Source organism: Ursus arctos, unplaced genomic scaffold (assembly GCF_023065955.2).
Source record: "Ursus arctos isolate Adak ecotype North America unplaced genomic scaffold, UrsArc2.0 scaffold_2, whole genome shotgun sequence".
Lineage (NCBI taxonomy): Eukaryota > Metazoa > Chordata > Mammalia > Carnivora > Ursidae > Ursus > Ursus arctos.
Window position 1 is genome coordinate 88,186,823 of NW_026622874.1, and position 23,984 is coordinate 88,210,806.

Below are 23,984 nucleotides of genomic sequence, written 5' to 3' on the forward strand. Positions count from 1 at the left end.
CCAGCTCATGCACACTCCCACCCACAATGCACCTGGCTGAGAAAAGGTTCCAGAAGAATGCTGTGCAGCTCCAGCTAGAACGAGGCAGGGAGGTGGGGGCTGCTGTCATTACCGGAGGCTGATAAATGCAGCAGAGGCAGCTGTGCTGATCGTCTTTTTTGTGCCCAGGTGACTAAGGAGAGGGCATTCCAGACGCCTGGGTCCAGCCGAGCAATCCCCAGTGGCAAGAGGATAGCAGATTTACTTTAGAAAGAACCATAGCATTAACCACTGCCATGACTCTCCAAATCATCCCTACTTGGCCATCAGAACAATCTTTCTAAAACTCAGATCATACCCTGGCACTCACGCCCCTACTCAGAACCCTTCAGCGGTTCCCCACAGCCCTCAGGACTTGGCCTGACATTGCAGGCTCCACGTGACCTGGCCCCCCTTCTCTCCATTGCTCTCTCCCGCCACACACAGCCACGCCCCCAAACACTGAACTCCCTGAGGATTCCCAGTCTGGGCCCTCTCTTTCTTCACTACACATTCTCCCCTTACAGCATTTCATCCAGGACCATGGGCTCAAATATCATCCGTATGTGACAACTCCTAAATTTTCTTCTGGTCTGAACTTCTCTCCAGAACAAAATATACCCAATTACTACTTGACGTCTTCACCTGGATGTCAAGGACATCTCAAACTCAACTGTCTAAAATACCCATCCCACCTGACCCCCTTACTCTGCTTGGCTCCCCCATATCAGTAAATATCTCCACCATCCACCCAGCTACTCTGGTCCGTCCCTCTCTGACTGCTTGCACATTCCCTGAACCATGAGTGCCACTGATTGTATCGCTAAATTTTCTCGAGCATCTAAATTAATTCCCTGGTCTAAGCCACATCTCCCACCCGGACTACACAAGAGCCTCCTGCCAGATCTCGCTACTTCCTCCTCTGTGCCCGTACAATGCATTCTCACACACCGTCCAAGTCTAATACGCATATCGAACCACGCCAGTCCACCGAAGCTGCGTTAGAATCCAGGCTTCTAGTTTTAAGGGGTTCCCACTGGCCAAATCTGGGATAATTCGAGCACCAAAACAATTACGGTTAATCACTAAAATTATTGGAAAATGGTAGAAACCCAAAAGTCCCTGCTCATAATAAATATATAAATAAATAGGCAGAAGAATGTTGAGGGGAGAGAGAGCTGAAGTCATTCTATAACCCTCCTGACACTGACCGATTTACTTCAGGCAAGAAGCCTGGATGGCTGTTTAATCTCATCTATTTAATCATCTCTGGAATAGGATATCTGCACGGTTGTAACTGTCTCCCTGATTGCATATCGGTGACCAGGGAAGAACAGTAACTATAGATTAATCGGACAATATTTAAATCACCAAGGAGGAGGAGATAGAGAGCATGTGCCTTTGTTGCCTGACCGGGAAAGACACAATACCATTTATGTCCTCTTCCAGCAGGAATGTGTGGTGAAGAAACAGAGGACAAACCCCGAAAGGAGGACTATTCTTTTAAGGGGGAAAACTGAATTTTTCCATCATGTCAATGTCATAAAAGACAAAGCCAACTATTCCGGATTAAAGGAGACTAAAGAGAAATGACAGTGGAATGAATCACTTCATTTCTAGACTGGATCCTGGACTCGAGGGAAAATCCTGTGTAAAGGACATTATTGAGGTAATTGACAAAATGGGGGATAATGGGATATACTGTGTTGCATTACTATTAAATTTAGTGAAGTGGATAACTGTTTTTGTATACACTGTAACTGTAAGGATAAAGGAATGTGATGTATGCAACTTATTCTCAAATAGTTCAGAATAAGAGTCACCTGTAACACTTCATAAAGAGAAGGAATTCATAATTTTCACAGGTGAATTTGGGAAAGAGGATAGATGTCCGTTGTACTATTCACTTTTCTGTAACTTGGAAATTATTTCCAAATATAAAGCTAAATCGAAAAATCCAGGCTCCTTACCATGGCCCACAAGGCACCTGCCATCACCCCCAGCCAACCTGTCCAGCCTTATCTTGACCAGTCATCATGGCCAGCATACTCAGCTCCAGCGACACGGCTGCCTTTCAGTTTCCCCAACATACCAAGTTCTTGCCCGCCTCTGGGTCCTCATGCACGCACCTACTGTTGCCTCTGTATGGAATGATCTTCCTCCAGCTCAGTTCTCAGGGATACAGTAATTATCACTTCTCAAAATGGCCTTTGACCCCCACTCCAACCTAATACAGACCTATTATATTCTTTCATAGCTCCCTGAACTTTCCCTTCATGAGACTGATCACGGTTTGTAAGATTTCGTATTTTGGGCGGATTCCTAATGCCCATCTTTTCTCGTAGCCTGAAAGCTCCCTAAAGCTGGGGATCCCGTCTGTTTCACCCCCGAATGTGTCCTCCACCCCAGCTGCTGGACCTGACATGCTGCCGGGCACTTAGGACACAGCGGATTAAATGATGAATTCTGCCCTCCAAGTTCACCCCCAAATTGTTGGTGGCTCTCAGAGGACACGCCCTACAGTCCACGTCTAGCTGAAGGAACGGATTCATGAGGCTGTGTCTATGCAGGCTTCTTGGGTTCCCTATGGCTACACCAGTACTTGAAACTAAGAGGTCATGGTAAGGAAGGAGGGGAACTCAGGGGGAGACTTAGGCTAAGGGAGAGGTGATGAATTCAGCTGAGAGCCTGGAACCTCAGAGGGGGTGTCAAGGAGGCCGTTGGCTGGATCGGGCTGGTGCTCAGAGGGGCAGTTTGGATTGGAGACATGCCCAATTGCCAAAGCTGTGGGCAAGAGGAAGACCCCTCACAGACCTGTATGTGCAAAAGAGAAAAGAGTCCAAGGAATGGGGCCCGGAGGACCCAGACTTAAGGGCTACGCAGAGAAAAATGTCTCTGGAAGCAAAGAAAAGTAGGAGTAATATCAGGGGAGAGAGAGAGAGAGAGAGTTGTCACAGAAGACAAGAGAGGAGGCCAGTTGGGCGCTAAACTCCATGCACTTGTGTTTCTTTTTTCCTTGTTCAAGGTCAGCATCTGACATCTCATGAGTTGAGGTGGCCTGGTGGGGACTAAGGGCTTGCGCTCTTGTCTGAATCTTGACTCCACCACCAATAGGCTGCGTGGCCTTGGGCCATGGACCTAACTTTCCCCGACTCCGAGCCCCCGTCTGCAGACGGGAGTAGTACTCGTGTTCACTCTCTAGGGCTGCTGTCAGGATTACAGGAGCTCATCGCTGGAAAGCCCTTCGATCCGTGTTTGGTCCACAGTCTAGGGATGAACGAACATCATAGGTCGTGCGCGGCAGGGGCAGAATGTACTGGTTCCAGCCAATAGGATTGTTTCCTGGGTTTAGCCAATGACAGGGCTTCAGACAAGAGCCAAAGAGCCCTCTCACCACCTTCTTTCTATTCCACGTCCCCTTCCTGATCCAATCTCTATTAAACAAACCTACCGTGGACAGTCCTTTCTCCAAAGCCTCTTTCTGAAAATCGTCTCCCCCCTCCCCCCCGCCGCCACGGGTGCCCCAATTTCACATGATGCCAGAGTTTGCCCACTTGGTTGTGACTAAACGCTGTGTTTCAGGTAACCATGGTGACGGCTCTCCCTCAACACAGCTACCTTCGGCGATGTCCCTAAGTCTCCCCAGGCCTCTTACTTGGAGACTGCCAGTGTCCACCAGTAGCTTCTGACCATCCCAACTCTGAAGGGAAGAGAAGCGTGTGGACACACCACAGCTTACAAAGGAACTCCACAACAAAACCTCCCTTTCGTCCTCACAACGGCCCTGTGAGGTAGATACAGCAGATAATCACGACCCTGGTACCCGTTTATCAAGCATGTACACTGTACCACGCTCCGTGTGAAGCATTTTCCTACGTGATCTCACTTAAACTCACCCAAGTCCTATGAAGTGGGCTCAGCGTTTCCATTGTACAGAGGAGAAAAATGGGGCTCAGAGTGCCTAGAACTTGCCCCAGATCAAAGAGGTAGTAAGTAACGGGTTCAGACTTCAGACCATCTGACAAAGCCACACTTTTAACCCTTCTACAGCGTCGCCTCACACAGCAAGTCTATGACTTCCAGGCACCATCCTGTCCATTCAGTGGAAGCTCAGAGGGGTGAAGTGACTTGCCCAAAGTCTCACATCCAGGAACTGGCAGAGCTGAGATCCACGATTGGATCTTCTGGCTCTGAGGCCCCTGAAACCAGGAAGCATCAGTGACTGGGTCCTAATGATGTGCTAGGTCATTATTTCCGTAGCAGACTTGCCTTGCCAATCCTGTTCAGCCCAGAACAGTATTTCTATGCAGGAAGTCCTTCTTGACATGTTCTGGGAAATTGATGTTTTCCTGAATCCCAAGACCAATCAGTCAAGAGATTGGGAGAATAGGAAAACGTGTTATAATTTTCCTGTGAGAACTCATGCTTAACAATAAACATAGAGGGGCGCCTGGGTGGCACAGCAGTTAAGCGTCTGCCTTCGGCTCAGGGCATGATCCTGGAGTCCTGGGATCGAGCCCCACATCAGACTCCTCCGCTATGAGCCTGCTTCTTCCTCTCCCACTCCCCCTGCTTGTGTTCCCTCTCTCGCTGGCTGTCTCTATCTCTGTCGAATAAATAAATTAAAAAAAAACAATAAACATAGAGGCATTCCTGGTATGAAAGAATCCCTGGCATCTAAGTAGAAAGTATGAGAAGGAAATCCTGATATACGGAGTCCAAGACTAAGGTAGACATGTTGGGAACTTGGGTCAGAAGGAGAGAAGTGGGGCTCTGTCAGAGCTCTGGCTCTGTCAGAGGAGCGTGTGACTCTTGATCTCAGTTTCGTGAGTTCAAGTCCCACGGTGGGTGTAGAGATTACTTAAATAAATATTTGTTAAAAAAGGAGAAGTGGTCACAGTCCAATCATTGTTTTTCATAGCTGTTGCCATATCACAAATGGATCTGTGGCCCTATCTGCTGTAAAGTCATTTTCACAAACAGAATATTAATCTGTTTACATGCATCATATATCTCATACAAATCCTATGACTGATGTTCCAAGAATCAAATTTTGGAAACAAACTAGTCCTCCAATGGTCAATTTCAACACATACTGCTGTGTGATAAATCGTGTTGAAGATTTAAACATTTCGTTATTCACATGCTACCCAATAATGTTCTCTGGTATTTTTTGGTTTTTTAATATTTGCTATAGCCTACAGTTCTTTGTAAGTACTCTTATTTATGTAAAAAAAATACAGAAAGTTATGAAAAATAGTGATCTCAGGAATTCCCAAGAATTCCAATTTCTCATTTCCAAATCCTGAAAATGAGTATCTGCTGGGAAATTGGAAACCTTAGCCCAGAGAAATGGATGAACTTCTCAAGGAGCCCAGTGGGATGGCCAACTATGGAGAGTCCCTCTTTCCTGGCTTCCAGGAAAGTCTCTGCACAGGAGCAGGTCCTGGAGTAGAGCTTCCTTGGCCAACATGCCTCTAAAGGCAAAGGTCTGAGAAGAGGTTACTTCGGGGATCCATGGGCTGAGCCTGGAACACTGGTCTTAATGTGAAATATCTGAAGCCTCAAGTTTTATCTCAATCTCATTCCAGAGAGTATCTGCTCACCTTCGTTTAGAAAGTTTTGTGTAATTACCATGAGAAAAATGGCTCCTCCTTAAATGGACGCCCCGTCAAACTTGCACCTTTAACTCTTGACCAGCAGAGGCGCTGCTGCAGGCCGGGCTGTGGAATCAGGCAGGCGAACCTAGACCTGGGTCTGCATGCTGGTTCTGTACCTACTGGCTGTGTGACTTTGGGCAGGTCCTTTAACCTCTCTGAGACTTAGTTTCTCCCTCTGTAAAACGCTGATCATGAGAACACCAGGGTCACTGGGATGTTGTGAGGATTAAATGAGATCATCGCTGTGAATCACAATGCCTGGCACAGAGTAAGCTCTCAATAAACGGGAGACTATTTCCTAATATGACAGTGGACTGGGGGAGGAAGAGCTTGGTGAAAGCCCTTGGAACTACTCACAGGGCTCATGTGCCCCCGGCCTTCTGCAGGCGGGGATTTTCCAGGTCTCTGGGCTCTGCCAGAAGCCTCAGGCTCTCCCCACTAGCCTAGGACGCCTTCCCCGTCCCCAGGCGGGGCCAGGCTGGGGGGGTGGGGGGCTCCAGGGCAGAAAGGCCTCTGTCCCACGTGGGTTCCCAGGGGACTGGCGAGCTTGGCACCGGATAGAAGCTCTTGAAGGACGTCCCCTGGTGCTTGAGGTAACCCTGTTCCCCCCCCAGCCCCCCCGGGCCTCCAGTGGGCCTGCCGTGGGTGGGGCTGGGGTGGGGTGGAGGTGGGGCAGGTGGGGTTTGGGGTGGGGGTGGGGATAGGGCTTGGGGTGGGGGGTGGAGATGGGGCTTGGGGCGGGAGATGGGGGTTCGCTGGCGGGGGTGGGGAGGTGCAGGGTCCCCGCGCGTGAGTGGGCCCCGCGGGGCCTGGGTGCGACGCGGCCGCAGGGCTGGCTGGCCGGGCGTCGCGGGAGACTGGAGGCCGGCGGACGCGGGGGTGGGCGCGCCGGTGCGGGAGGAGGTGGGCACCCACCCCGCACTCCAGTGCGCCCGGGGCCGCTGGCGGCGAAGCGTCCTCCGGCGCGGGGTGTGGTCCGAGTGGTGCCCAAGCCCTTTGCACACTTGGGGTGCCGGTGGGCCCGCTCACTGCGCGAGGGTCCGTGGCGAGCAAGATGGGTGCTGTGACCTTAGGTTCGAGGCAGGCGAGGGCGGCTCGCCCGCGAAGTTCCTGCGGTAGCTGTAGGGCTGGGAGGCTCCTTCCACAGGCGGGCCCCGAGTGGGTGGCTGGCTCTTGGGGCGGCCAAGAGAGACCCGAGGGCCTCGTCTTGCCTGGGGAGCCGGCTCACCTCCCCTTCCCCTGGGGGATCGTCCTGGGTGCCCTCGGGGCCTTGCTTCCTCCCCCGGGAGCTCTGGTGTCCGGCAGCACCGCGGAAACTGGCCGCGCGTTTGTCCGGAGGCCCCTTCTGGGAAGAAGCCTCCTAAGGGGCTCTGTCTTCAGACCTTTCTCGTGGAAGGCTCTCCTGGTCATTCTCACTCCCGAATCCTGCAGGAGGAAAAGAGGAATCTGGGTAGTGTTTTCTCCTCCCTCCACCCAAGACCAGGAAAACCCTGCCTTGGGAATCTTAAATGGGGCAAATGGGGGGGAAAATCTTTGCAAACGACAGTTGTATTTCTGACAGCGGGGGGTGGGGTGGAGGCAGGGCTTTGTGGGGGACTCGGCTCCTGAAATCGGACAGAGCGGCTCTACACTTAGTTGCAATGTGATTTTAGGCAAGTTACAGAACTTCTTGCAGTCTGTTTGCTCAGCTATAAGGTGGGGATAGGGTAAAGGCAGCCTCAAAGGACTGTCAGTGTGATGGGGGGGGGGTCCACAGACCGTCAGCATGGGGGGCACAGCAGTGCTATGTTAAATCGGAAAGATCAAATATAAACTTGTACCTTAAACAAAAATGTTTCCAACTCTGCTGCTACCAGGTGAGGTCCAGTACCCCCCCCCAACTATCGTGTATACCCTTAATGCCCAGCTATTGGCGTCTTATATTATTTACCATTAAAATAACCAGGAGTCCTTGGAGGGTAGCTGATTCCATTTCTTAAACAAGAAAAATCTACAAGCATCCTGTCGATGCCAGAAAACAGGGATATTTTCAAGGATGTCAGCGGTAGTGTTACAAAGACAAATATCCTAATTAAACGGTCTACCATTTTCAAAGCTGTTACGATTTGAGCATCCTAAAATCTGTAACAATCATTATGCTTCAGTGAAATGTCTGGGGAAGGCTCTGAGTCCCTAAACTACTCAAAAGTAGAAAGTCAATAGAAAATCTTGAAAAGGGTCGTTGTACTCGGATACACTCTCCTACAGGTCGTAGAGCTTCTCCTACAGGGAGCTGTCCCAGAAAGGCGATGAGAATAGGTATGTATGATTTTGATGATTTTTGTAAATAGGAGAGTGCAAATATATGGGTATCTTGATTCTTCTATTATTCCTGTACTTCTGTTTATAAGGCGGAAATATGAACTCATTTCTCTCTGTGCGAGGAGGGAACTGTGAGCCCAGTGACCCTGGGAAAAGCAGGATTACGGTGACCGAACAGCACTGATAAATACACAGAGTAGTCAGGGAGGAGGAGATGTCAACACTGTTCCAGCTGATGACGCACCCATCGGTCCTGAGGAGAACTAGCTTCAAATACTTATTACCTCATCTCCTAAGAACATTGTTTTCAACCCGAGGAACTTAAACAATACCGGGCAACTAAACTAAACTAAACTAAATAAAATATAAAATAAAATAAAAAATAAAATTTAATTTAAAAATAAAAAATTTAATTTAATTTAATTTAGAAATAAATGAAATAAAATAAAAAATAAAAGAAAATTTAATTTAAAAATAAAAATTAATTTAATTTAATTTAGAAATAAATAAAATAAAAAATAAAATAAAATAAAATTTAATTTAAAAATAAATAAAATTTAATTTAAAAATAAAATAAAATGAAATAAAAATACCAAGCTACAGATCCCATCAAAAAGATCCCCAGATTCTATAATAACGGATTCATCTTCAGGATAAAGAACTCTCACAACTTACCAATCATAAAAGTAACAAACCAGTTGAAAAATGGGCAAAGGAGCTGAACAGACGTTTCTCCAAAGAGCACCGCACATGGCTACCAAGCACACGAAAAGACGCTCAACACCACTATTAGATGCAAATCAAAACCACAACAGGAAGACCACAAAGCCACAAAAATCACACTCATTTGGGTTGCTACTATTAAAGAAAAAACACCCAGAAAATAACAAATGTTGACGAAGACATGGAGAAACTGAAACCCTTGCGCACTGTTGGCGGAAATGTACAATGGTGCGGCTGCCTTGGAAAACGGTGTGACAGGCCCTCAGAAAAGAGCTGGCAAGGGGCGCCCGGGGGGCTCAGTCGGTTAAGAGGCTGCTTTCGCCTCAGGCCATGATCCCGGGGTCCTGGAATTGAGCCCCCTGTGTCGGGCTCCCTGCTCTGCGGGGAGTCTTCTTCTTCCTCTCCCTCTGCCCCCCCCCCCATTTGTGCTCACTCTCTCTCTCTCTGTCAAGTAATTAAATACAATCTTAAAAAAAATTCTAGGAAGATATAAAAATAATAACTGGTAGAATTACTGAAGCCCTAGAAAGGTATAAAAATTGGAACCTCAGGGAGGTGTTGGAGTAGGGACAAGAGAAGGTTAAACCCATGGTTTTAGCACTTTCATAACCAGGTTTGATGGCAAGCTTTTAATAAATTCTGTAATTACTATATTTGTATATGCTTACAGCATATGAGCCTTCAAAAGAACCCACCATATTGACTTTGTCTTTACCGTGAAATTATTTAAGATAATTTCATTGGCCAAATTGCAATCAAAGCCTAAGTCCCCCATAGAAAACAAATGGTTTTCAATTTTTTTTCTTTTTCGCTATAGTCTAATAAACTGAGCATGAGACAGGGTTTTGGAGGTCGTAAATATTTCTCTCCAGCCCAGAAGTCTCTCAAATATGAAATCGTCTCTCAGGGGTTCTGACTTCCCCTTAAACGAGCAGGTGCAGGTAAGAACACCTGGCACAGGGCCCGAAGCATAGGACGATCTCAAATCCAGTTTGGATGAGCTCACGTACTGGGAAGGGAAGGCGAGGACATCAGCGAGGCACAGGACAGGGAGGGGCTCTCGCAGGCATGTTGTCTGGTTCACCGGGTGGCTGTTCGGTCATTTAGCAGATGCTAACTGGGCACCAAGGGGTGTCAGGTGCTAAAGATACCATAGTCCAAAGGACAAGCCCTTCCATTTTTTCCTTCTTCCAAGTCCCACTGGCCACCCCTATCTTTCAGCCACAATCCACGACCTACCACACTTTTCCCTTGGGGCCACTCTCATGAATGCAACTAAGACGTTCCAGGCCCCCATGGCAGCCCTGGCTCCCCTTCAAGAGATGGAGAGTCAAGGTCTCAGTTCAGGGTTTAGGTGCTCAGCTCATCTCCACCTAAGTGGTTAGAAGCATGGGCTTTGGATCCCACGGCATAGGCGTGAGTCCTAACTCAGCTGGGCTTTCGGTTTTGGTTTGGTTTTGGTTTTTTGGCTAGGTGGCTCAGCTCCTTTTTATCCTTGACCTTGGGCATGTAATATAACATCACTAGGCCTGTTTTCTTGTCTACCTCGTCAGGATAATAATCCCTACTCAAAGGGGTTCCTGGGAGGATTAAAGGAGATTATCCATAGGTGTGGGAGTATGAGAGTGCGTATTATACGTATATCTGATCTGTATCTATATATGGATAGAGATATAGGCCTGGAGGAACATTAGTGGCTGTTATTATTACCTTACTACTGCTGTTACTTCAGGGTTTGCTCGGAAAATCTTGGATATTTGCTTAGGGCTATAACCAAATAGATTAGATCAAACCACTGGCAAAACATGCTGTTTATTTTCCTGAGTATTAATTCATTGCCCTATTCAGGCCAATTGATGACTGTTCTAGTTCCCATTTCCCCCAAATCATCAACAGAGAAAAACAGATGACGAACGTCAGAAAGAAGGTTCTGGGAAAACATGTCTGCAGAGATAACAGTGTGGGCAAGTGGTTGGAACGCAGAGCATGTATCTGATCCCACTGGGTTCGGGGCCACTGCTCAGAGTTGTGTAAGCTACGCACGGCACAATTCTTGGAGGTGCCCCTCACTTCCTGGTAACAGGAGATCTGTACAGTTATTACAACAAATTTCCAACAGATGGCAGTACATTGTTTGAAGGAAGGGGTACCTTCTTCTAATTCACACCATCAGGCTAGGAATTGATGAACCATTGGAAGAGGTGATCATGGTCTCTCCAGGCGAGAGAGCATGTAACCCACTCTCCTGTCTTGTGTGTGGGTCTAGGATTTAAGAAACCGGTGGCAGAGAGGAACTGCCTTCTCTCCAGGCCTGGGGCAAAGATGAGAATTCCTTGTGTGGTAGACAGATTTCTAAAGCTAACCCCCTAAAACTCCTGGCCCCTGGTTTTCAATCAAACACGAAGCTAGGTGCTGCTGCGAAGAGATTCTGCAGATCTTACTAAAGATGTAATTAACGTTCCAAGTCAGTTGATGTTAGGATACGGAGATTATCACCCAATCAGGTAGCCACTTAAAGCAGAGTTTTCTCCAGCTGGTAGCAGAAAAAGAAGTCAGAGACTTGAAGCAGGAGGGGGGTTCTGAGCTATTGGTGCTTGAAGATGAAGGGAGCCACGTGACGAGGAACGTGGTGGCCTTTGAAGAGCTGCCCCCAGCGGACAGCCAGCAAGGAAACATCCAGCACAACCCAACACAGCAAGGAACTGAATATGGCCAACAACCTGAACTCCTTTGGAAGTGCATTCTTCCCCCAAGCTAGGGAAGACCCCAGCCCAGCCAATACCTTGACTTTGACCTTAAACTTTGCCAAGCCAAGACACTGATCTGAGAACCCAGCAAAGTCCGCAGGACCTGCTTTAAAGGGGTATTGTTTAAAGCTGCTAAATTTGGGGTAATTTGTTATACAGCAAGATAAAACTAATACGCTTGGTTTCCTGAAAGATCTCAGTGGGAGGTGCCTGGGTGGCTCAGTTGGTTGGGTGTCTGCCTTCGGCTTGGATCGTGATCCCGGAGTTCCAGGATCAAGTCCTACATCGGGCTCCCGTCTGCTTCTCCCTCTGCCCTTCACCCTGCTCCTGCTCTCTCTCTCTCAAATAAATAAAATCTTAAGGCCATAAGGGTGGTCCCTACCCTGCCCTAGGTGTGTGGGGTGGGTGTCTTTATGATAATCACCTGTGACCAACAAAGACTAACCAGCCCCTAAAAAGGAAGTGAACCATTGAAGGTGTTATCAATAGAGATGTTAAAAGGATTTGAGTTCCCTGGTGAGCTTTCCGAGAAAGACCAACCCTAAAGGCCCTTGTTGGGAACCCTGTCGGGACCCCTCTCATTTTTGAGCTTTTTCTGTATCTTCACTTAAGAAACTTCTATATCACTTTACACACACACACACACACACACACACACACACAAATAAATAAGGGTGGGCCCTAAGCCGATATGCCTGGTGTCCTTAATTAGGAGAGATTAAGACACCCACACACACAGAGGGAAGATCATACGCAGACACAGGGAGAAGATGGCCATCTACAAGCCAAGGAGAGCGGTCTCAGAAGAAACCAACACTGCCGACACCTTGAGTTTGGACTTCCAGCCCCTAGAAGTGTGAGAAAATAAATTTCTGTTGTTTCAGTCGCCACTCTGAGGCACTTTGTTATGGCAGCCCCGGCAAACTGATACCCTGGCCCCCGAGAGGAAAACGTTGCCCTACACCATGGCCCTGTTTGCGAGGACCCAGGATCCTGTTCTGGCTGCTAAAGAGTTAATAAAATCATGAACCGATAAAGAACAGCTAACAGCCATCTAAGGGGACTCAGAAACCACGCTGGGCCCCTGGATGAAACAGCTGCAACTGAAATAAAATTGATGGAAGAAGACTGTTTTTAAAAAAAAAAAAAAAAAAAAAAGGTTACAAGTGCTCAAACTTCCTTGCCACCAGTCTTCTGATCCTCTTCCTTCCAAGTCCCAGATCATCCAGCCAAACCAAGAGCAACTGCCCCTGAATGCATATAGTTGTGTACTTCTGGCCCTTTCTCGTGCCAGACATAATGAACAACCAAATGCACTGCTGGAAGATCTGTCCACTGCAGGACTTTTCTTCACCCCCATCCAAGTGGGGTCGGGGTCCCGCCTGTCCCTGTCGGGTCGCAAGAGCGTATCAGACTCATCTGTATAGCCTTGAGGTTTTTCTTCCACAGTCAGCTGGGAATAAGGGCCACCCTAGGATGTCACGGGTTTTGAGGGAGAGAAGACAATGCAACAGGAACCACCTGCTCGTGTAAATGGCTCCTACCATCTGGATCTTTCCAAGCCTGGTCTCTTCTATGCCATTTTCACTTGATAATACATTACTGCTGTTCACCCTCAATGTCATGGTTATGTTGGGCAGACAACACTCCATTCATGATGAGACTTTCAGGTCGCATGGTCACCCGAGGTCACTCAGGTAGGTGTTTGGTCCCTACCAACTCCCCGTAGCAAACCAGACACTGTTTCTCAAAAGTAGAATAGTTGTGTGCAAAAAAGGGCCCACATTTATCAAATATCCTGTGAGTCCGTGCTTGAATTCTGCGATTAGTGAATGCTACTGGCTCCTTCTAGAGGACCCACAGGGCATCCCCGCTTGCCATGGACACTTTGGATACCATGGAGTCTGCCTGATCATCGGCAGCCAGCGGTCGGGCAGCATGAACTCCCAGGCAGCTCCCAGTGCCTGCAGAGCCCTAGTCCAGAAACTTCACTGAGTTGGCAGACCCCTGAAGGTTTTGTGGGGTTTACCTCCCACTTTCTAGTTGGCGTATGTCTTACTAAGGCAATTAAAGTATGTGTTACCTCCTTCTCCTTAGCTCCAATAATGCTGTCAGTATAATGGCCCAGTGTGATGTTTCGTGGAATGTTAAGGTGATCAAGATCTCTGCGGACTGTATTACTTCGGAGCAGAACCTGAAGATACACGATGGCCTGGACAGCTAAAAAGGAAACTGCTCTGCTGAACCCTGCGTACTGTCACGGAGAGAAAGCCAGGTAACAGCTACCTGCCAAATACCCGGGGCTGTGCTGACTTGCTCTGGGGAAGGTACTAACTCTGGGGCAGCGGCTGCAATCGGAATCATCACCTGATTTAAGTTCATGACAGTCCACAGTCGTTCTCCAAGCTCCGTCTGACTTCCGCACAGGCCATACTGTGGGTTAAGTGGGTGGGTGATAGGTCTCACTTTCACTTGTTTCTTTCAACTCTTTGACCAAGACATCCATGGCATGAATCTCCACACTTTTCCCAGGGATGTGCTATTTTTACTGGGTTGTTGTTTTTGTAGGGAGGGGAAGTTTCCAGAGGCTTTCACTCAGTCCTTCCTACCCTATTGGCCCCCAGTCTATGGGTAAGAGAGCCTATGTGGCGATTCTGCTACTATGTTAGTTTTCTGTTTATTGCCTCTCGGCTTCAAATTCACCCTCCAGTATCTGCTCCAAGATAACGGGCTGGAACATGTAAGCATTTCTCAGTGCACTGAGAGTAATGTTAAGCCTTGCCAGTAGAGGGCGCCGGAGGGCCATTGAACGAGGAAGGGGCTGCCCTTCCTGGTTCTAGTCCTGCTGAGGTTTCCGTTTTCTCGCTCTTGCTGCGCAGTTTTGCAGGACTACACGTATGTGGGCACATCCAGTGGGCCTTAGATGTGTGGCCAGAGTAAGGAGTTCTTTGTGGGAGCTCACAGATCCCAGCTTGCCACCACCTTGCTGCGCCTCCTCTTCCCGGACTCAGACCCCCAAAACCGCAGACCACATGCTGCCTTTGCGGTAAGTGGATTCCTTACACTTGGACTCCTTTTGCACACTCACCCATCAGTCTTGACCCTCCTGCAGCTTTCTCTAGCCCTGAACTTCTGCAGAGCAAGGTCTCTCTAGCACTTGACTTCGGTAGTGATCTGGTTTTCTCCCGCGCTGGGCTTTACCAAGTGCACTTTCCGTTTGACTCCTGAAGTGGCTCGGCTTGCCACGGCGCTAGACTCCTGGGTTGGTGCAGTCTTCCCCAGCACTGGGCTCTTGCAGAGTGTACTTCTATGGTCTTAGTTCTAGCAACTTCACCCGACACTCCAGAGGGCGGATTTCCAGGAAGTCCCATTGTGGGGGGCACAACACTGACTTCTCTGCCTTTCTTTCTTTCGTTTGTTCGTTAGTTTTATTTACTTAAGTGATCTCTACACCGAGCGTGGTGCTCAAACCCACAACCGTGAGATCAACAGCTGGGTGCTCTTCCCACTGAGTCAGCCGGATGCACCCCTCCCCCCCCCCCCCCCCCCCCCCGCCCTTTCAAATAAAGCCTGGATCTTAGACGTGGTGGAAGAGGACTCTGCCTTGGGTTTGTCATGTCAGCCCTAGGGACAAGTAGCTGATCTTTACGTCTGCTACTTCTACAGTCTCTAGAATTGTCTTGAGCTCTCGTTAGCCTATTCTCTAAGCTTCCAAGCCCCTATTAATAATTCTTCATGTTAAACTTTCCCATTGTGGCTTCTGTCTCCTGATTGGACCTTGACTGATCGATAATTGGTACTGGGAGTGGTCCTAGGAGACAGACCCATACAGACGGGGTTTTGCCATTGATTTGGTCACATTTGGGCTTCAGTAGTGCTGAGTTCTTTGCCAGTGGGAAGTGGTACGCTAGAAATCCACAGTCTGCAGTCGCGTCACAGTTAAAGCTGTCACCGGTGGCTGATCGTGAGGAAGCACTGCCCTTGACTGCGATGGCGGTAGTAATGACTAATGACCGCGGTGGAGGATGGATGCTTTTCAGTGCGTTTGAGTGATCGCAGAGAGAAAATGACAAGCTCAGGGCTACTAACTCCCGACACAAGTCAGTCTGAGAACCAGGGTGCTTCCATGACAGTCATAGAAAAATCTCTTACGTCGACCCAGGGCTAGTATTGCTAAAAGTCAAACGCAAAATGTGATCCCGTAGTTGCTGAGTTACAATGACAGTTGAATTCAGTATTATCACACTCGTCATGGGAAAACTAGCATATTGCTCAGGAAAGAACAGGATCTAGAAATGTGGAGTGATGCATCTGGTTGGACCCGGATGAAGTGGACAATATTGAACTTCCAAGTCATTTTGTGTCTCTCTTGCCCGTGGAAGTGGCTTACCCTCCTGTCTGAAGAGACCACCTTTCCTGTCTGAAAACTCGGTGATAACCTCACTTGAGGCCAATGCCTTCCCCTCACGTCCAACACCAGTTCCCTGTTGCCACTAGACCTTTCACTAGGATCAAATCTCAGCATGTTCCAGGGGGCAGGTACACACTACGGTCCAGGAGGAAACAGTTTATATAAGACAATAATTGCAATACTTTGCTAATATGTTGGCAGAAACCTGGGGAGATCATGGATTCTAAAGAATAGGGCCAAATTCATCAATATGGGTGCATTTACTAGGAATTCCAGACTTAATATGCTAGCTCATGAACCTGAAGTTGGCTCCAAAAAGTTATTTGAGGGTCACCTGTCTGGCTGAGTTGGTTAAATGTCCCCGACTCTTGATTTTGGCTCAGTCATGATCTCAGGGTCGTGAGATAGAGCCCTGCACAGGGCTCCGTGTTCAGCGGGGAGACTGCTTTTCTCCCTCTCCCTTTGTCCCTCTTGCATGCGCTCTGTCTCTAAAATAAATAAATAAAAAGTTACTTGGTTCATTGACTGAACTTTGGATTTGATGGTGGCCTGGTGTTAGCGAACTTGAGATGCCAGAGTTTTCCTGGCATCATGTGGAAGAAGAAACCCAGAGGCTTAGGGTAATAAACCTGATTTATTTTGTGGAACCTGGCAGAGGACCCAGAAGACACTTCCTTTGCTAAGGCATTGAAGGGAGGATCTCCACCCTTGAAAAGTTCTCTGGTTACTCTCCTTTGTAGGCCAGGTGTGGCGTAGACATATGCCTAATGACTAATGATTACCACCCTTGAGACAGGCTCCCTGATCTCCGTGGATGTGATGAGATCCGGACAAGGTGGACACATCAACTGTAAAGGGCAGCAGGGACCATCAGGCAATCTGATTTCTTGGCCTGCAGAGATCTTTGATAATGCGTAAGTTTTTTAAAGACTTTTATTTTTAAGTATCTCTACACTCAACGTGGGGCTCGAACTCACAACCCTGAGATTGAGAGTCGCATGTTCCACCAACTGAGCCAGCCCAGTGCCCCAGGTAATGCGTAATTGATGACAGTGTCCCCAGGAATGAAGGAGATAGGCAGCCTACACTAGTATTGCTCAACCTATTTCCTTGTTGATTTTCTGGCTAGTTATTCTATCCATTAATGAGGGCTGCGGATTGAAGTCTCCCACTATTATTGGTGAATTACCTGTTTCTCTTTTCAGTTCTGTCTGTTTTTGTTTCCTGTATTTGGGGGCTCTTTGGTTTGGTACATATAAGTATGTAATTATTACATCTTCCCAATGGATTGGCTTTTTTATCATTATAAAATTTCTTTCGTCTCTAGTAAAAAGTTCTGATTTAGGTTGTTTTGTCTGATGTGAGTATAGCTACTCTACGTCTCTTATGGGTTTTGTTCTATCCTTTTACTCGCAACCTCTTTATGTCTGTGATTATGAAGAGCATATAGTTGGATTGTGTTGGCATTTTATTTTATTATTTTGGGGCGGGCAGAGGGAGAAGGAATCTTTTTTTTTTTTTTCCCGATTTTATTTATTTATTTATTTATTTATTTGAGAGAGAAAGACAGACAGCAGGGGAGGAACAGAGGGGAAAGGACAAGCAGACTCCACTCTGAGCACAGAGCCCAATGTGGGGCCGGATCCCAGGACCCTAAGATCGTAACCTGAGCCAAAAACCAAGAGCCCGACGCCCAACTGACTGAGCCACCCAGGTGGCACCCCTCATGTTGGTTTTTAAAAAATCCATTCTGCTAATCTCTGTCTTTTGATTGAAATTTTTAGTCCATTTTCATTTAATGTGACTACCAACAGAATAGGATTCATGCCTCTCATTTTGCTATTTATTCGTCTTATCTTTTTTCCCCTATATTCCTCCATTACTGCTTTCTTTTGTGTCAAATATTTTCTTATATTCCATGTTAATTCCCTGTTTCTTTTACTCTGTTCTTTTGTATTACTTTCTTAGTGGTTTCACTGGGAATTATAATTAACGTCTTAAAAAAATCTAGTTTATTTTAATGCCAACTGAATTTCAACAGTATAGAAAAACTTTGCTCCTATATATCTCTGTTTCCTCACTTTTCCTTTGTGCTATTATTGCCATGCAAGTCACATCTTCATATAAGCCCATAAACACAGTTTTAAAATTATTGCTTTTTTTTTTTTAAAGATTTTATTTATTTATTCAACAGAGATAGAGACAGACAGCGAGAGAGGGAACACAAGCAGGGGGAGTGGGAGAGGAAGAAGCAGGCTCATAGCGGAGGAGCCTGATGTGGGGCTCGAACCCAGGACTCCGGGATCACGCCCTGAGCCAAAGGCAGACGCTTAACCGCTATGCCCCCCAGGCGCCCCTAAAATTATTGCTTTTTGCAGTTGTCTTTAGAACATATAAAAGAGGGGCGCCTGGGGGGCGCCTGGGTGGCACAACGGTTAAGCGTCTGCCTTGGGCTCAGGGCATGATACCGGTGTTGTGGGATCGAGCCCCACATCAGGCTCCTCTGCTATGAGCCTGCTTCTTCCTCTCCCACTCCCCCTGCTTGTGTTCCCTCTCTCGCTGGCTGTCTCTATCTCTGTTGAATAAATAAATAAAATCTTTAAAAAAAAAAAATAATAAAATAAAAAAAAAAAAAAAAAGAGGGGCGCCTGGGTGGCTCAGTTGGTTGGGCATTCCGACTCTTCGTTTCAGCTCAGGTCATGATCTGGGAGTGGTGGGATCAAGCCCAGTGTTGGGCTCTGCACTTGGGGTGGAGTCTGCTTCAGATTCTCTCTCCTTCTCCCTCCTGCTCTCTCTCCCTCCAATAAATAAATAAAATCTTTTAAAAAAGAACTTTATAAAAGAAAAAAGTTATAAGCCAAAAAATATTTATAGTTTTTTCTAGTACTTATACAGTTTCTTTTATTGATGTTCTTTATTTCAAGTGGATTTGAATTACTGTCTAGTCCTTTCATTTCAGTGGAAAGGACTCTTTTTATATTTCTTGTAGGGTAGGTCTGCTAGGAACAAATTCTCTCCATTTTTGTTTATCTTGGAATGTCTTAATTCTTTATTTTTGAAGAATGGTTTTGCTGGATACAAATTTCTTGGTCAGTGGGTTTATTCATTTAGCACTTTGGGTTTTTTTTTTAAAGATTTTATTTATTTATTTGAGAGAGAGAGAGAGCATGAGGCAGAGGGAGAGGGAGAAGGAGACTCCCCACTGAGCAAGGAGCCCAATGAGGGACTTGATCCCAGGACCCCAGGATCATGGCCTGAGCCGAAGGCAGATGCTTAACCATCTGAGCCACCCAGGTGTCCCTATAATAGCTGATTTAAAGACGTTTTCTAGTAACTTCAAGTCTAGACTTCCTCAGGAACAGTTTCTTTTTACTGCTATTTACCTTTGCATGGGCCACACTTTCCTGCTTCTTTCAATGTCCTAATTTTTTGTTGAAAGTGACATCTTAAATATTATAATGTGGCAACTCTGCAAATCAGATTCCACCCCTCCTCAGACTTTGTTGTTGTTGCTGTTTGTTTAGTGACTTTCCTAGAGTAATTCTTTAAAAAACTGTGTTCTTTGCTGTGTGGCCACTGAAGTCTCTACTCAGTTAGCTTAGTGATCAGCTAATGCTTGGACAGAGATTTCCTTAAATGCCTTCAACCAATAAGTCTCCTGTGGGGCCTTTTGTGTGTGTGTTGTGTGTGTGTGTGTGTATGCACATGCACGCAATACTGCTTTAGTCTTCACTTCTTGCTTTTACAGACCCTCAAGGTCAGCTAGAGATGAGAGGATAGGATCTCCTTAGGTTTTTCCTGGGTATGCACACAACCCTATATTTGCTTGTGAACATCTAGGAATTCCCAGGAATATGTCAAAGCTTTTCAAGGACCGACAAATATCTCTCATTCCCTTGTTTTTCCTTTTAAGTTGTTTTGTCAGCCTCTTGTGACCACCAACTGGTATGGTCATTTCAGGCAGCTGTAATGTTAAACAATTGCCACTGATTGTTTTCAACACATGCCCGAGGGCTATGGCTATTAGCACAGGGAGAGTTCTGACTTAGGTCAAATAACGACAAACTCTGAGAACAGGCTTTCCAGAGAGCTAACAGACAGGTCACAGAGTGGCACTTCTCTGAGGATGGAGCTGTTGTAGACCTTCAAGCCTGTTCTGCCCCCCTCTGGCTGCTAAGCCGCTGGTTTTCACAGCTCGCTCCGTTATGAGGCTTTGTGTTTTCAAGGTTTCTGTGGACCCGGGGAGAGGAGAATGGGACTAGGGCAAGCTAAATTTCACAAAGTTCACTGCTCTCACTGGGATACAGCTATCTTTTTTTTTTTTAAAAATAAACATTCCTTGGATTGTAGCTAACCTTTGGTTAGTTTCCAGAGTCCTGAAAAAGCTTATTTTGACAATGTTTTTCCAGAGTTCTTGATGCTTTTATGGAGGAGTGGATCTTTGGAAGTCTTTACTCCACTATTTTGGAAGTGTTTCTCTCCTCCTTGATTTACCTATACAATAGGAGAAATCCTAGGTCTGGGAGCCAAAATATGAAGCGGAGAGTCACAGCCTCTTACCAGTTCCCAGACACAAGTCAATCATGGACCCAGAGCCCCTTGACTGAAGGTGATGCCGAGTCTCCTAGAGGAAGGAAACTGCACCCTTGTTGCAAGTACTCATCATAACCCTTCCTCCTTGCCTTCCCCAGGGGGACTCATAGCTATTTAGTAGGGTAACTGTGCACTGGAGAAAAAGACATACCCAGATCTTTCTGGGATTATTAGACATTGGCTCTAAATGTCCTTGTTCCTAGGGACCTAAAATGCCACTGTGGTCCACCATTCAAAGTAGGGGCTTATAGCAATCAGGTGATAGATGGAGTCTTTTTACTCCAGGCCAATTCAGTGGACCCAGGTGGCCCATGGGCTGGCCCGTCCTGTTCTTATTTCCTCAATGCCTGAATATATAATTAGAATAGATACACTTGATAATTGGCACAGACACTAATGAGAGACTCAAAGATACTGGAAGAAATCTTACAACACATCAGACATAAAAAGGAAAGGAAATCATGCCGTTACATGTAAATTTTAAGGACAAATCCAAAAGACCTCATGCAAATAATCGGAGTCCCAGAAGAAGGGAAAAGGAACAGAGGGAAGGGGGATTTGAGCCTGGAGATTAAAAGGACTCACATGAATAAAGATAAGTATCTAGACATAGCCTGATGAGATTCCTGAACTTCAGAAATTGAAAAAAACAAAACCAAACCAAACCCCCAAAACTTACAAGCTTCTGGACGAGGTTATTTACAAAGGAACGAGAATCAGACTAGTTTAAAGCCACCCATCTGAAATACTATAAGCTAGAAGACAGTAGAATACAGACTCCAGGGGAAAAGACTGTAACCCAAGAACCAGAAGCGGCAATCATGTCACTTCCGTGGGTGGAGCTATACGTAGATATAGCTATAGAGAAAGATATAGATAGTTCAGCTTCAGTGTTACCAGTAGCCTGGGAATTTGTGCTTTGAGTGTTAAATAAGGATTCTTTGGCATAAGTGATTAACTTTAATGAAAAACCTAATAATAGATTAGAACAAAAAAATCGGAAGCTATCTTAGCAAAACTCTAGGAGAGGGAGGAAGGTCAAAGCATTCTAGAGTGATCATCTTTTGGGGGTTTGTGAAAGAGTGGGCAAGTAAATTACTTGATGAAGGAGAAGGATATGACCACGCACGGATACAACAATTTAAGAACAACTGTGATTGCTAGGAAAAAGAAGATAAACACTGGCAGGTTTACCGAGGGGGAAAGGTAATAAATAGAAATTTGACCAAACCCACAGAAGTTTTTTTTTTTTAAAGGCAAACAGGAAAACATTAATGAAAAAGTAAATAGGTGGGGCGCCTGGGTGGCTCGGTCGTTAAGCATCTGCCTTTGGCTCAGGTCATGATCCCAGGGTCCTGGAATCGAGCCCCAAGTCAGGATCCCTGCTCAGTGGAGAGCCTGCTTCTCCTTCTTCCTCTGCCCACTGTCCCCCCACCTCCCCGCTCGTGCTTATGCTCTCTTTCTCTCAAATAAATAAAATCTTAAAACAACAGGGGGTGCCTGGGTGGCTCAGTCATTGGGCGTCAGCCTTCGGCTCAGGGCATGATCCCGGCGTTCTGGGATCGAGCCCCACATCAGGCTCCTCCGCTGGGAGCCTGCTTCTCCCTCTCCCACTGCCTCTGTGTTCCCTCTCTTGCTGGCTGTCTCTCTCTCAAATAAATAAATACAATCTTAAAAAAAAAAAAACCAACAACAACAACAAAACTTTGGGTGCCTAGGTGGCTCAGATGGTTAAGCGTCGCTGTCAGGTCAGGTCAGGTCCTGGGATCGAGCCCCGCATCGGGCTCCCTGCTCAGCGGGGGGTCTGCTTCTCCCGCTCTCTCTGCTGTCTCTCCCTGCTTGTGCTCTCTCACTCTCTCTGTCAAATAAATAAATAAATAAAATCTTTAAAAAAATATTTTTAAAAAATCTAATTTTTCCCTGGAAGCCAGACCCTTCCTTAAAAAAAGAAAAAAGAAATAGTACATGTAAAATAAGGTGGAAAGAAAGTATATGGATTAATGCAATAAACAGGAACACACTGAATTAACACTCTGACGACTTGTCAGACTAAGTTACTTTTAAGATCTGCTATCAGCAGAAGAAAAAATTTTTTAAATTCTTTTAATCTGCTATGAGCGATTTATAAGAAACACACATAAAACAAAAGTGAAAAAACATGTCAAATAAGTAGATGGACAAAGAAACTTCAGGCAAATGCAAACAGAAAACATTAAGTGGGGAGTTTGAGGAGATCCTGGCAATGTTTATTTCTTGGTTTGGACGAGGGTGGCTAGGGTATTTTAATAATATTTCAATAATATGATGTTAAAATGTCTATTTCCCTATGAATGTTTATGCACCTGGATGGTATTTCATAGCTGCGATCGGCAGAATAATCGCCCTTGCTCTAATTCCTAAAATGCTCATGCCCCAAACCTCAGAACGGAGTGTTACTTCACATGGCAGAAGGGACTTTGCAGATGTGATTAAGGTTAAAGACCTTAAGATGAGGAGATTATCCTGGATTATCCAGATGGCCCAGTGTAATCACAAGGGTCCTTAAAATCAGAGAACCTTTTCTGGCTGTGCCAGAGCGAGAAGTGACGGTGGAAGAAGGGTCACAGAGATGTGACATTGCTGCTCTGAAGATGGGCAAAGGGGACCATGAGCCAAGGACTGTGGGTGGCTTCTGGAAACTGGAAAAGGCCAGGGAGTGGCTTCTCCCCGAGATCCTCAGAAGGAGCACAGCTTTGCCCCCATCTTGATTTTAGCCCAGTGAGACCTATAGAATCGTACCTTCTGACCTATAGAATCGTAACTTTTTTTTTTAAAAGATTTTATTTATTTATTCGATAGAGATAGAGAGACAGCCAGCGAGAGAGGGAGCACAAGCAGGGGGAGTGGGAGAGGAAGAAGCAGGCTCATACTGGAGGAGCCTGATGTGGGGCTCGATCCCATAACGCTGGGATCACGCCCTGAGCCAAAGGCAGACGCTTAACCGCTGTGCCACCCAGGCGCCCCTAGAATCGTAACTTCCGACCTATAGAATCGTAAGATCATAAATGTTTTGTTTTAAGGCACTAAATTTGTAGCAATTTGTTACAACAATAAAATACTAATACCATAACAAAAAAAAGATTTTAAAAATTTGCCTTCCCGGGGCACCTGGTGGCTCAGTAGGTCAAGCGTCTGACTCTTGGTTTCGGCTCAGGTCCTGATCTCGGGGTCCTGAGATCAAGCCCCGTGTGGGGCTCCACCCCTCCCGCTCATGCTCTCTCTCTCTAACATAAATAAATAAATCTAAAAATTTTTTGCCTTCCTGTTACAACTTGTGCTTCACCTTCCTTGTCTGCTCAGCAACACTTTTAAATTAATCTACAGTTGGGGCACCTGGGTGGCTCCGTCGGTTAAGCGTCTGCCTTTGGCTCGGGTCATGATCCCAGGGTCCTGGGATCGAGTCCCACGTCGGGCTCTCTGCTCTGCGGGGAGTCTGCTTCTCCCTCTTATTCTCCCTCTGTTCTCTCTCCCTCTCTCTCAAATAAATAAATA

General features: G+C 46.5%; 1 long non-coding RNA gene across 2 annotated transcripts in view; it reads left to right on the plus strand.

Annotated features, from left to right (window-relative positions):
• Positions 1-5,779: 5,779 nt before the first annotated feature.
• LOC113267704 (uncharacterized) overlaps positions 5,780-23,984 on the plus strand; it is a 30,505-nt gene continuing 12,300 nt past the window's right edge. Inside the window, exons 1-4 of one of the 2 annotated variants that reach the window (XR_008960450.1) lie at positions 5,780-6,271; positions 13,547-13,724; positions 14,329-14,495; positions 16,657-16,774. This is a non-coding gene — a long non-coding RNA (uncharacterized LOC113267704). The remainder of the gene's footprint in view (positions 6,272-13,546; positions 13,725-14,328; positions 14,496-16,656; positions 16,775-23,984) is intronic. The other variant, XR_003320917.4, reaches the window with a different exon arrangement.